The sequence below is a fragment of the Buteo buteo genome, chromosome 4 (assembly GCF_964188355.1).
Source record: "Buteo buteo chromosome 4, bButBut1.hap1.1, whole genome shotgun sequence".
Taxonomy (NCBI): domain Eukaryota; kingdom Metazoa; phylum Chordata; class Aves; order Accipitriformes; family Accipitridae; genus Buteo; species Buteo buteo.
Window position 1 is genome coordinate 25,399,843 of NC_134174.1, and position 13,459 is coordinate 25,413,301.

Here is a 13,459-nt window from a genome sequence, read left to right on the forward strand (position 1 = left end):
GTTTTTTTCTTAAAAAGTGGGTTGTGGGGTTTGGTTTGGTTGTTTTTTTTTTTAAAGCAGAAACTGCCTTTTATGTTCGGTAACAGGAGATAACTCCTGGTGCGTTGGGGAGGGGAAAGGTGTACAAAACAGGAAAGAAGACAAGCATCGACGTTTCCAACAGCCTGCCAGTCCCTGCCGGCCCGGGGCACCAGGCCGACTTTTGGGCACACCTGGCACCCTCAGTCCCTCACCTGCGGGCGCGGGGCTGCGGACGCGCAGACGGAAGGCGTCTTTCTGCCTATTATCCTTCACCGAACCACCCAAAAAGTTGTAGGCCGAACAGCCCTTCCCCCGCGAACCGCCCGCGCCCTGCCACCGAGGACAGATCTGCAACCGGTCTCCTCACGCCGCCGGACAGCGGGGCCCGGGGAGGGGGGACCCGGCAGGCGCAGGGGAGGGCCCGCAGCCCCGCTCCCCCCAGGACGTTAGCCGCCGGCGCTAGCCCCCGGGGCCGCCGCAGGAGCCCGCCCTGCGCCCATCCCACGGCGCCCGGCCTGAGGCACTCAGAGACGCCCCGGGGGGCAGCGGGAAGGCGCCGCCGCCTCAGGCGCCCCGCCATTTGGGCGCAGCCCGCGCGCCTCCAACCGGGACGGCCCCTCGGGCGGCGGGGGCGGGAGCAGCGGGGGGCGCGGCTGCGGGGCGGTGCCGCCCCCGGGCCCGGTCCGCCACCGGTAGGGGGCGGGCGCGCCGCCTCCGCGCCTTCCTCTGCTTCTGCGGCGGCTCGGCTCGGCTCGGCTTCCTGCTCCGTCGCCGGCGGGCGGGCCGGGGCAGCCTGCGCGGCGCGGCGCGGCCGCCGAGGGGACGCGGGGACGGTGCGCGACGTGGCCGTGCCGGTACAGCCCAGGTAGGGGCTCGCGTTCTCCGTCGGGCTGGGGGGGGGGCAGGCGCCCGAGCTCCCCGCCCCTCCCCTCCTCTCCCGTCGCGCAGCCCGTCGCCGGCTCCGCGGCGCATCGCTCTCCTCCGCGCGGGGCAGCCCGCCCTTGGCTCCGCTGCCGGCTCGCCCCGGCGGTGCGACTTCCTCGGGCCGCCTGGCCCTTCCCCGCAGGGAAAGGGGGAAGGGGGGAAGTCCCTTCCCCGCAGCTGCCCCCGGGAGGGGTGAGGCGGGGTGCGGGTCAGGGCAAGAGGCGGGCGGCATCCCCGGGGCCCCTCGGAGCAACCAGCGGGGCGTGGGTCTCCCCTCCTCCCCGTTCCCCGGGGCAGGGGTCTCCACTCCCCCCCTCCCCTCCTCCCCGTTCCCTTCCCCTTCTCCGCCCGCCCGGCCCGGCGAGGGGGCTCGGGGCCGGCCGGGCGGCAGGAGCCTTTCTCCGCCCCGTGCCGGTGCGAGCGGTCGGTGCTGCCGGTCGGGAGGCCGGGGGCGGAGGGGGCTGCGTGTGTCGGGGCTCTCGGCGGAGCCGGGCGCCTCCGTCCAGTTAAGTAAGTGAAGTGTTTGCAGCGTAGGCAGCCTCTTGCCGCTGAAACAAAGACTTAGCGCAGTGAAAATGCTGCTTTTCAGTGGTTTTGTTCTCTTTCTCCGTTGAGTACCGGGTCACGGGCGTTGTTGGCGGGTGGGTTATAAGGTTCAACTCTCGTTTAACTAAAGACCCCGTTACAGAGGACGGTCGTGAGCTGGTAAGGAGGGAGAAGGTACTGTGCCTCCAGGTTTGCAGAGAGATACTTGTCGAATCAGTCTGTGTTTCTTTAGTTTCTAGCCTCTGAGTTGTGGAGGCAGGAAAAAATGTAGTAATTCTGTACATTAATAGGTTTTTTGGTAGGTAAGTGCTACCATATCTTAAGTTGTGTTTTTGCCTGAGCTGCTGAGGGGCCGTGTAACTCGCCTGATTTCTTTGTCTTTCCATTTTCTCACATGTAAAAGAGGTTGAACGACAACGTAATAATTCCAGATTTTTGTAACGATCTCTGCATATACCAGCTATTCTTTGTAATGTTCTGTGTGCCCTGTAACACTGCACAGGTTTACAGCCCGTGGTGGTTCTTTGCTGGTGAACCTAGCTGACTGGTCCTCTTCTCTTAACAAAGTATTTATTTAATACTAATAGGAGAATTATTTAGGAAAAAAAACAACCAGAAATGGTTGGTTAATGACTGTGTACAACAGTCTTTTTTTTCTAAAGGCTGCAAAACTAATCAAGGTATGAATGGCTTCATTAGCGCATATTCTCCCCCCCCCCCCCCCCGATTCTTTTAAGTATGAAGAAATCTTTCATCTGTTGGTTTGCATAGTTGTCCCTGTGGTAAAGCAAGTTTTGTAACTTGCTTTAAGCCTGCAGGTAGGGTCTTCACAAGCTAATAGCTTGGTATTGTTGTGTAATAACATCTAAGCACTTCAGGATGGAGGAGGCACCTGGTTTGTTGCAGGCCATTGCTTCCATCTTTTTCCAACAGTCTTGACCATTTCACCCAGTAAGAGTGCACAGTAAAGAGTTACAAAAGTCGCCTGGGTACCCACAAGTTACTCCCTAGCCTCTCTCGGTGCAGCCCTAGTGCTTCAGGGCATACGTGCTCTACAGTTAATGAGAATTCTCAGTGCTTTAAGAAAAGAGTGATAATATAGACAAACTTTGAGAATTTAGTGGAACTTTGGCAAGCTAATATTTAAAAAGTGAACTCCTGAATGTTTAGTTTCCAATTTTGTTTGGAATATTAGCATACTGTGTGGGAAAGGGAGGGGGGTTTTTTTCTGAAAGATCATAAGGTGGGTTGGTACTATGTAAGCTGCAGAAATACCAGTTTGCTTACAGATTATTTTGTAGCCTAAAGATTAGGTGTCCCTAAGATGAATCCACAGCAAACACAGAGAACCTGTTCGTTAACATTTAAATTGTTCAAAGAGAAGTTGTTACTCAAATAGAACTTGGGTCCTGTTTTTTAAACCTGCAGTCCCAGTGAAGTCAGAGGGTTGACATGTGAGTGTAAGGGCTGCAAGTCTTACCACTCACTAGCAATCAGTATCTCCGTGAGCCCTAATGTAAGTGATATATATGTTCAGTTTTGACTTTTTCACTAAAATCTGCTGAGAAAGTGTAGGATTTAAGGCATAATTATTGTAAACCTGCATGTTTTCTCTGCCAGTGGCCAGCTGCACAACCCTGTGACAATCGTTTTGCTGTCAACAGCACTGAAATTATTGTACTTGTTTCACAGTTTAGAAGGATCCCTCTGGGAAGTCTCACATTGATCTGAAACCAAGACTGTCCATAAATTCTCAGGATTACTTTAGGAAAAATGTAATCTGCACTACTGTCAGAAATCTTAGAGTCTTACACTGAGACTTCATGAGATGGCTGAGCAAATCTAGCAGCCTGATGCTGCTGTACTTTGCCTCCCAGCGCTCATAAAAGTTGTATGCTAATCTGGCAGAAATTATATTAATTCTCTTTTACTGGGTTAGCTTTCCTTAGTGAGCAAAATCATGTGGCCTGGGCTGGAGCAACCTGACAGGGGAGCTCACCTGTCTCATGAATTTTCATGCTTTCTAGTAGTACTGTCCAGGCCTGAGGCCCAGTGATGTGAGAACACCGAAGAGTGGTGATGAGGAAATAACTTTAAACTGGTATTGCTGCTTGAAACCTCATTTCTTAGCACCAGAATTTTTGACTTGGGTGTGTGTTAAAACATCTGTAACCTATAAATAGGTGTCCCTGGCTTCCTACTTCCATAGTCTAAAGCTGTGTCTAACCAGGAATCCAAGCATAGCCTTGTCATGCTTTTCTTAATGGTATATGTATCCCAAGAGGACTCGAGGATTATTTTTTTTTCCTTAAAAGAAATAAATATTTTTCTGGATAATTTGTAGTTCTGATTCTGCCCTGTAATTTGTTTGCATCTGCCTGCATCTTGATGTTGTCCACAAATTTAAAAAGCTTATCCCTATTCAGTACTCCAAGTCATTTGATGACAATAGTAAATATTTTACGCAGGCTTCCTGAAATCCAGTCACACTTCAGTTTTCACAGGGAGATGTCAAGTTACTCTTTTGGAATTGTTAACTATTTTTGCTCCCCATATACAGTACCATATTTCTATGATACAAAAATAGTTTGTAACTTCATTTGCAGACAGAGCTGCAACTTAGCTTTTTCTAGCTCTTGTTGGAGCTCAGTGCCAAGAAGATATGGAGGAGACTTTGTGGGAGAGGGGAGAAGCTTTGGAAGACTATCAGGACAGAGGGAGCTGCTGGAATAAACTCTGCCCTTCATTTAACGTGCACTGCTGAGTCAGTTTTAATGGCAGAAAGTTGCACAATGTGTTTTTATATGTACAAAAACATGGTAGCTCTCATAAGAGTCCAGTTAAAATCTTAATTAATATCAAAATAGATGACACTTACAGTCTCCCCTCTATTCATAAGACTTGCTTTCTTCTTGTTACTGGTTGGCTGACTTCCCTTTTCCCACCATCTCTCCAGTTTTCTTTTATCTGGGGAGAAAGTAACCATCTCCTAGTGGAAAAGAGGTTTTTTCCTTGATCTGTTTTGGTATCACCAGTTAGTTGGGTCGTCATTTCACAAACATTTAAGCTGGTATAAGCTAGTCCTACCGCTGCTAGAAAGCTGCTGACCTGCTCCCAGACACTTATTTCTGCTTTTGGATCAGCCCAGATATTCTTGCAAGTACCAGGTGAGGTGGCGGAGGGAACTGCCATGTCTGTTTGTTTGCTTGCTGGTCAGCTGAACATCAGTGACACCTGAATGATTTTGGAACTGCGTTTGAATTGATTCAGGCAGAAGTTTATTACAGGAATTTCTGTAAAAATTAGTGAATTTCTCCTATAACTGCATGATCCAGAGAAGCATGGCATCAGGAGTTGTTGCAGTGTAGAGTGATTGCATATCAACGTCTTCATGTCAGCTGTGTATAGAGTCTCAGTGGTAAGCTCACTGTGGTAAGCACCCTTCTGTCACTGAGGCATGCTGTTCCTCAAATTAGTTTACATGTACTTAACATGGCAAATATCTCCATACGTGATGACATGCAGTAACTTGCTATCCCACGTAACTTTAATTTTTCTCACCTATGATGATTCTTAGATCTTAAAATCTCAAAGGATATAGAAGATGGCTGTGCTGGATTTTAGTTAGTGCCTGCGTACCAATTGTTAACTAAAAGTATACAAAGCATATATATACATAAGTATATGAAAAGAATACATTGCCCCTAGAATTTTTTTTTGATGTGAAATTAATTATTCTCGGACATGGCTTACATGTTTGGTACTGGTGGCTGGAAGATTGCACCCAGCCAGGAGGTAGGTTATGAATCTTTGTTCTAATCCCTTCATGCTCAGAAACCAGTCCAGAGCTGCAATTTTTGTTGCTGTGTCTTCATGTCTTCAGTAGGAAGAAGTGAGTCACTCTAGAGCTGTTAATGATCATGCGACTGACTGACTTCCTTATAAAATCATAGAATCATTTAGGTTTGAAAAGACCCTTAAGATCATCAAGTCCAACTGTTAGCCTAACACTGCCAAGTCCACCACTAAACCATGTCCCTAAGCGCCACGTCTACACGTCTTCTAAATACCTCCAGGGATGGTGACTCAACCACTTCCCTGGGCAGCCTGTTCCAATGCTTTACAAACCTTTTGGTGAAGAAATTTTTCCTAATACCTAATCTAAACCTCCCCTGGTGCAACTTGAGGCCGTTTCTTCTTGTCTTATCACTTGTTACTTGGGAGAAGAAACCATTATTTGCCTTGCTGCAACCTCCTTTCAGGTAGTTGTAGAGAGTGATAAGGTCTCCCCTCAGCCTCCTCTTCTCCAGACTAAACTGCCTTGGTTCCCTCAGCCGCTCCTCATAAGACTTGTGCCCCAAGCCCATCACCAGCTTTGTTGCCCTTCTGTGGACGCGCTTCAGCACCCCAATGTCTGTCTTGTAGTGCGGGGCCCAAAACTGCACACAGTATTCGAGATGCAGTCTCACCAGTGCCGAGTACAGGGGGACAGTCGCGTCCCTGCTGCTGCTGGCCACACTATTTCTGATACGAGCCAGGATGCTGTTGGCCGCTTTGGCCACCTGGGGACACTGCTGGCTCATGTTCAGCCGGCTGTCGACCAACACCTCCAGGTTTTTTTCCACCTGGCAGCTCTTCCCCAAGCCTGTAGCACTACATAGGGTTGTTGTGACCCAAGTGCCGGACCCAGCGCTGAGCCTTGTTGAACCTCATACAGTTGGCCTCGGCCCATCGATCCAGCCTGTCCAGATCCCTCTGTGGAACTTTCCTACCCCCAAGCACATCAACACTCCCACCCAACTCAGTGTTGTCTGCAAACTTACTGAGGGTGCACTTGATCGCCTCGTCCAGATTATTGATGAAGAGCTTAAACACAACTGGCCCCAATACTGAGCCCTGGGGAACACCACTTGTGACTGGACACCAAATGGATTTAACTCCATTCACCACCACTCCTTGGGTCTGGCCATCCAGCCTGGTTTTTACCCAGCAAAGCGTACACCCGTCCAAGCCATGAGCAGCCAGTTTCTCCAGGAGAATGCTGTGGGAAATGGTGTCAAAGGCTTTACTGAAGTCTAGGTAGACAACATCTATGGCCTTTCCCTCATCCGCTAAGTGGGCCATCTTGTCATAGAAGGGTATCAGGCTAGTCAAGCAGGACCTGCCTTTCATAAACACACACTGACTGGGCCTGATCACCTGGTTGTCCTGTACGTGCTGTGTGATGGCACTCGAGATGATCTGCTCCATAACCTTCCCCAGCCCCGAGGTCAGACTGACAGGCCTATAGTTGCCTGGATCCCCCTTCCAGCCCTCAGTGTAGATGGACATCACATGTGCCAACCTCCAGTCAGCTGGGACCTCCCCAGTTAGCCAGGACTGCTGGTAAATGATTGAAAGTGGCTCGGTGAGCACTTCCACCAGCTCCCTCAGTACCCTTGGGTGGATCCAGTCCAGTCCCGTGGGCTTGGGAGTGTGTACGTGGTGTAGCAGGTCACTACCCATGTCCCCTTGGATTATGGGGGCTTCATTCTGCTCCCTGTCCCTGTCTTCCAGCTCAGAGGGCTGGGTACCCCAAGAACAACTGGACTTACTATTAAAGACTGAGGCAAAGAAGGTATTAAGTACCTCAGCCTTTTCCTCATCCTTTGTCACTATGTTTCCCCCCACATCCAGTAAAGGATGGAGATTCTCCTTAGCCCTCCTTTTGTAGCTAATGTATTTATAGAAACATTTTCTTATTGTCTTTTACAGCAGTAGCCAGATTAATTTCTTGTTGGGCTTTGGCCCTTCTAATTTTCTCCCTGCATAACCTCATGACATCCTTGTAGTCCTCCTGAGCTGCGGGCCCCTTCTTCTAAAGGTCATAAACGCTCTTTTTTCCCCCTGAGTTCCAGCCAAAGGTCTCTGTTCAGCCAGGCTGGTCCTCTTCCCCGCCGGCTCATCTTTTGACACATGGGGACAGCCTGCTCCTGCACCTTTAGGATTTCCTTCTTGAAGAATGTCCAGCCTTCCTGGACTCCTTTGCCCTTCAGGACTGCCTCCCAAGGGACTCCATTCCTCTCCATTTCTGAGTGTTTTCCACCTCATCACTCACAAATGATGGCCTGTCCAGTGCTAATACGGACCAGTAGCAATGACTTGCCCGTGCCACAGGAGCCCTGTGGTTCTGAGTGCATCGTGCAGCACCGACCGCGGTCTCATGTCTGCGATACGATCCCACTCTGCGGTGTGCCGTAGGCATAGCATGGCCTCTCTGTGTGTTGGGCCTGCTGTGCTGCTGCTACCCCTTCTCCCCAGAGCTGACGTGCGATGCTCTCTCTGCCAGGTACTTCACTCGGCCAGCGGCATGATCTTTCTATCCTGCAAAGGGCCAAAGCCCTGCCAGACTGCTGCCTCACGTGGGAGGTGTGTGGATGAGAAGGGGCCCTGGTGGAGCGGGAGTTTCGGTATCCCTTAGAGCGAGAGGAGGGAGAGATACCCACAGCGCTCTGAGCGGTGGCTGTCACCCCGGAGAACTTTCCCCCGGGGCACATCCCAGCTTCCTGGTGAGATCAGCTTGCTACTGAGCAAAGGTTAAAACCCCTCTCCAACGTGCAGCCTTAGATCATGCTGAGCTTTTGTTCAAGAAGCTTAAATGGTTGGTAGTACCGTAGTATTTTTTTTGGCAGCAGCGTGTGATGGCGTCCCTTGCTACTGTTGGTGTACCCTTGATCCTCTCTGCCTTGCAAAGTATACAGGAGCTCCGTGCCTTGCTGAGTCTGGTGTCCTGGTGTGCAGCTCTGTGACGAGGTCGATGTGGCGGTCTGTGCAGTAAATGAATCTCGCTCATAAGATGATGATCTCGTTCTGACATCTTAAAGCTACTATCTAGAGTCTGGTTGTGCTTGGGGAGAATAATAGTGTGGAGGAGCAAACTGGTCTTCCTGCAGTAAGCTTGGACCTATAGAGGAAGTTTCTGTAACGCTCCTTTCCTGTTCTGCTTGCTTGCTTGCTACCTTTATTTAAAATGGGCCCCAGTGTGAAGTGACGCACTGTAACCATAGCCTCAAATAAATTTCTGTGGTGGTCATGTGTGGTTATATCAAGCCATAGTAATTATATGTATGTATTGTTCTTCCAACCCATAACCTTTTTGCACGGTAGTTCTATTGAGAATTGTTTATGGGGCAGGATAAGATGCATGGTAGCGATGCATTATTTTGATAACAGGCTTGGTATTTTTTTTATTGATACAAAGATGTGAAAGCTGTTGTACATTTGAAATGTCTACTGAATTCTGGAAACACCTTGTTTCAAGTGAGACCTGGTGATCTTGTGGATAAATGCGCTGCAAAGCTTTGTTTACTCCTTCCTGTCGTGGAAAGACTGAACAGACTTTGCTCTCTTATGAAATCAAGGTGGTAATTTGTTTTTTTAAAAAAATGACAGAAAACAAATCAGTGGGTTTGAACTTTGAACAGGTGGTAATTGCAGCAGTGCTTCAGTTATGAAGGTTTGTTCATCATTTGACAGAAGAAAATGTTAAACCTCACTATTAAATCTCTATTGTGAGATTTATGTACTCTTCTGATGAAGTTGAAAAGCAAGTGGGTGAATGATGTTCAGCAGTTTGTCCTTGAGGATTTTATTTATCTGAATTTCTCTGTGATTTTATCCAACTGTATGAAATACAGGGCTAAGATTCTCTTCAATAGTTACATCAGCAGCAATAGTACAGTTTATCTCACATAAATAGTATGGATTTTAGAGATACTAAATTAAATCCTGTTTTTAAATATATGGGCCAGTGAATTTCGTGTAATATTTGGGAAGAGTCTCCTAAGTATGGATTGGGTGCTTATGAGGTTTGGGTTTTGGTTTTTTGTTGTTGTTTTAATTGCAAAAGGAATGTGGATTGAGTTTCATTCTCAGTGGGAAGAATGCCTTAGTACTTTCATCTCAGGCTTCCCAGGATTCAGGAGAATTTTTCTGTGTTTGAGACTGCCTAGTTTGTGTGTTGCCTAAGGTGGAAGTACTGGATTGATGCCACCACCAAAAGCTTGCATGGTCAGTGATTTGACACGTCATTTGGGAAGCATTTGTTTTGCACATCAGGTATCGAACCACTCTGGCATAATGCTGCTTCTCATGTGTATTTCCTTTCTTGGAAGTGAAACCACATAGCAGTATTTGCAACACAGGATATGCAACGGTAGCTGAATTACCTTTTTTTAATTTTGGAATAAGTTTGGATTTTATTTGCTAAACTTATTTGGGTTTCATTTGCAGTTGATAGAAATAAAATAAAATCTCATTTTAACAAGCAAACACTTTGGGTCTGATTCAGTGTTGTCAGAATACCAAGCTGAATCTCACATGTATATGGAAGAATACAATTCAAGTGGAATCATTTTTGTAAGAAGTTAATAATTAGACTTCATGGTAGTATTTGTCTCAAAGAAAAAAAAAATACATACCTGAGAGCCTGTAAGTTGTTCTGTGTGGACAAACCTTTTGCCTGTGTGGAGTTCTGCCATAACCACAAAGCATTCATATGGGTGTAGGAGTGCCTGTAGGGAACAACTACTTGGGTCACAGCCGGTGTCATTAGAAGACACAAATGGTGCATGATTATACAATAAAATTGAACTATAGTAGTTACTTTTTAAAAGATGCAATATTTTTCTATGTGTGCCTGTCACCATTTTCAAATAAGATTAATTTTGTAAACATGGTGAAAATACTATGCATAGTCTAGCAGAAGGGTAAGCAATCATCTGGGTAAGGAAATGCATCTTGTATTTGAATAAATGCTCGTATTGGAAGCCTAGATTCCTACTCAGATTTAGACTTGGAATGATTTCGACTGTCTCAGCTGTTTAGTCCATGGCATGTAATTCAGGTTGGCACAACCACTGGTTTAAAACCAGAGCTCACATAAGAATAGCTAATGCTGTCCATGACATATCCAATTCACTGTGTAATTTTGAGTAGAAAAGCACTGCTGCTCTGAACTGCCTGAAAACAGCAGACTGAAATATTTATTAACAGAGGCTGGATTAAACACAATGTTGTTTCACTGATTGCATTCTACCAGGTACAAAAAGGTAAAATGACTTTTTTTTTTTAAGCTGCTCTCTGAGAAGAAAAAAATGCATCTGCTACTCATTGAGGAAGGCACTTTGTGCTGCAGAAGATAAACACCGTCCTAATCTGCTCATGACTCAGAAATAAAAATAAAAGCTCAAGCTTTTTTTTTTTTTTTTCCTTTTGGTACTAAGTAATTTTGAATGCTTATCTAATTCCAGTACAGTGTACTTGGTATGCTATTAATATTAACAGATAGTAAATGCAGATAAAAACAGGTATAACATTCTTGACCATTTCTGAAAGTATACAAACTTTTAAATCCTGTTTGGGGGGAAAAATTTCCCTCTGAATTTAATTCATAGCATCTCAGGCTGATAGAGATTTAGTATTACATATCTGGGTACAGATTTGCATATAATGGTGTAGAAATGTGAGTTTAATATTAAAGGGGATGCTAACTCACACCTTATAGACTACCTAGGTTAAGAAAACCTGTCTCTTGTATTTTTCTAGACTTTTATGATGACTTAGTCATCTTTTGTTTTTCAAGTTTATCCTTGTGGCTGGAAAGTTGTTTTTCTTCAACTTTATAGCTACAAATAGATAAACAGCAACCCGTGGATATTGAGAACAGTCCATCTTAGCACCTTTTAAAACAATTTTTGTATTATATCTTGGAGGTAAGAGACAAAGGTATCTGTTCCTTACGTCTCTCTTTGCTTTCACAGTTCTTGGAAAGCAAACGTGGTTCTTTTAGCCCTTAGTTGTTTTATTTAGGTCATGTAATTGTTATCTAGATCCTTCCATTTGGGGATTATGCTTTAAGATAGACTTAGGAAAAACTACATACGGGTCTCAGTTAAAAGTCCAGATAGCACATAGAGCAGAGTATTTTTTGTTTCGGCAGAGCAGACTAATTGCTTTTTGTTTCACACACAACAGTCCTACTGGTACAGTTCACGACGAGCAGTTACACTTTTGCAGCAGTACCACATTGTTGACTGCAATATTAGAGAGCTGCTATAATCTCTCGGATCCTTTTCTTCATTACTGCTGCCTGGTTTGCTGCACTCAAAGTCCATTTTGAAGTGTATTACTTTCTGGTTTATTAAATATTGTTGCTGATTTGGGGACCTTTTTCTAATCTACTAATGTCAGTTTCAAAATTATCTTGACATTCTAAATTATTGCTTCATATTTGCTTGTTTTTGTCTGCCGGTTTCATAAGTATAATCTACACACGCTATCAAATTGCTGATGGAAATACTATTAACCTGGGAATGAAGTAGACTAATCTGCATGTTTCGTTATTATCCGTAAAAACATTTATTACAATAGTACTTGAAAAACCCTTATAAACAGAAGTACATTGCAAGTGGCCAAAGCTTTGTGTGCCCTACCCTGTGTGTCCCACGGCACCCTCTCTGGGCAGGAGTCTTGAGCAAGGCTGATAAAGAGTTGATCGAATTGAATTGCATTCAGCTCAGGACTGAAATCTGGACTTCATTCGGTGTTGCGTCAGCATGGCAGTATTAATAAGAACTGTTTGTGTGTATGTTATCAATTGCTTTACTCACTTCAATTCAATTGCTTCTTGCACCTTGATTCTATGAAGAAATCTTGCTTAATGACCATCATATCTAATACATGAAAGCACAAAGAACTCAATCTTGGTGTGCTATAAACTTTATATCATCTAATAGAACATGACAATGATCTGCTTGGCAGGATTGTAGGCTCCTAGTTTTCCTAAATGAAGTTATAAGCTTCCTGTGTGAAGTACTTGACAGGGTTCCTTTGAGAGGCACAGGTCACTTCTAAAAGCAAGTATCTGCTGCTCTACTGATTGAACCAAGTTTTAGTATGTATCAAAATATGTGCAGTAGCTATGTGGACGTATGTACTAAATTTGTCAGATGTGTTGAGTCTGTCCTCCCCATGCAAGTTAATTAAGAAGTGGAGCAGAGTGGGGGGAAAGCCCTTTTTTCTCCTCTGTTTTTTTTTTACTGTACACTGCTGTTTTCTGTTTTTCTTCTACTTTTGTTAGGTTGCCCTACATGTAGCATTTTGGACCGTCATGGGGGTTGCTTGGAATAGCTTTGGCACTGTAAATTGCAACATCTGGAAATTGCCCCTGCCTTGGGACAAAATACAATGCACGAGGATGGGTGGAGTAGAAAAAAGCAACCAGTAACCTCAGCTCCCAACTGTCTTTCCACATATCCACTCCTTAGTAGTTTGCATCCAGAATAAATAACCCTTGTCTGCACGGACAGGCATGCAACTCCATGCAGGGAACTGGGCAATGACATGTCAGCATTCAAAAAGGATTTATGACCCCTAATTTCTTGTCTTCTCTGGTTCAGTGAGCTGCCTACCTTTTCCTTCCTATTCTTGGGGGATTGAGCATCTCGTGTGCTCGGCTGTGCTGAAGGAGCAATTTCTGAACGTGCTAATATGGTAGCACCAGCTTCCTGCCTGTCTGCTGGTTTTCTCTTGCTTTTGTTGTTGAGTCCATCATGCTCTGCCAGTTCAGAGAGAACTTTCCACATCAGTTTAACAAAGCATTCCCTTCTTCTTTGTTTTCTACTATTCAATATTTCATAGCTTTACATAGTGGAATTTTACCGTCTTGCTAGACCAGCGTGGTGGCTGGCTGGGCTTGGTTGAAGGTTAGCATCATCAAAGCCTTATGAGAAAAATGCTCGCCAGCTACTGACAACAGGCCTGACTCTACCAGCCTGTAGACCACAACCTTTGTGTAGTTTTGTGCTCTTTATTCAGGATCTGAATATGGCTTACCGTGGTTGAGAGGTCACTGGTCTGAAGCTCAGTTGTGGTCCTGTGTTCTTTGTTTTTAAATGATCCTAAAATATGCATTGTTAGAAATTCCAAA

General features: G+C 45.7%; 1 protein-coding gene across 1 annotated transcript in view; it reads left to right on the forward strand.

The window, feature by feature from the left end:
- Positions 1–734: 734 nt before the first annotated feature.
- The window catches only part of FAM3C (FAM3 metabolism regulating signaling molecule C), a 31,041-nt gene continuing 18,316 nt past the window's right edge, over positions 735–13,459 (forward strand). Inside the window, exon 1 of the mRNA XM_075025005.1 lies at positions 735–886. The gene's annotated coding sequence lies outside the window, so the exon portion shown is untranslated. The remainder of the gene's footprint in view (positions 887–13,459) is intronic.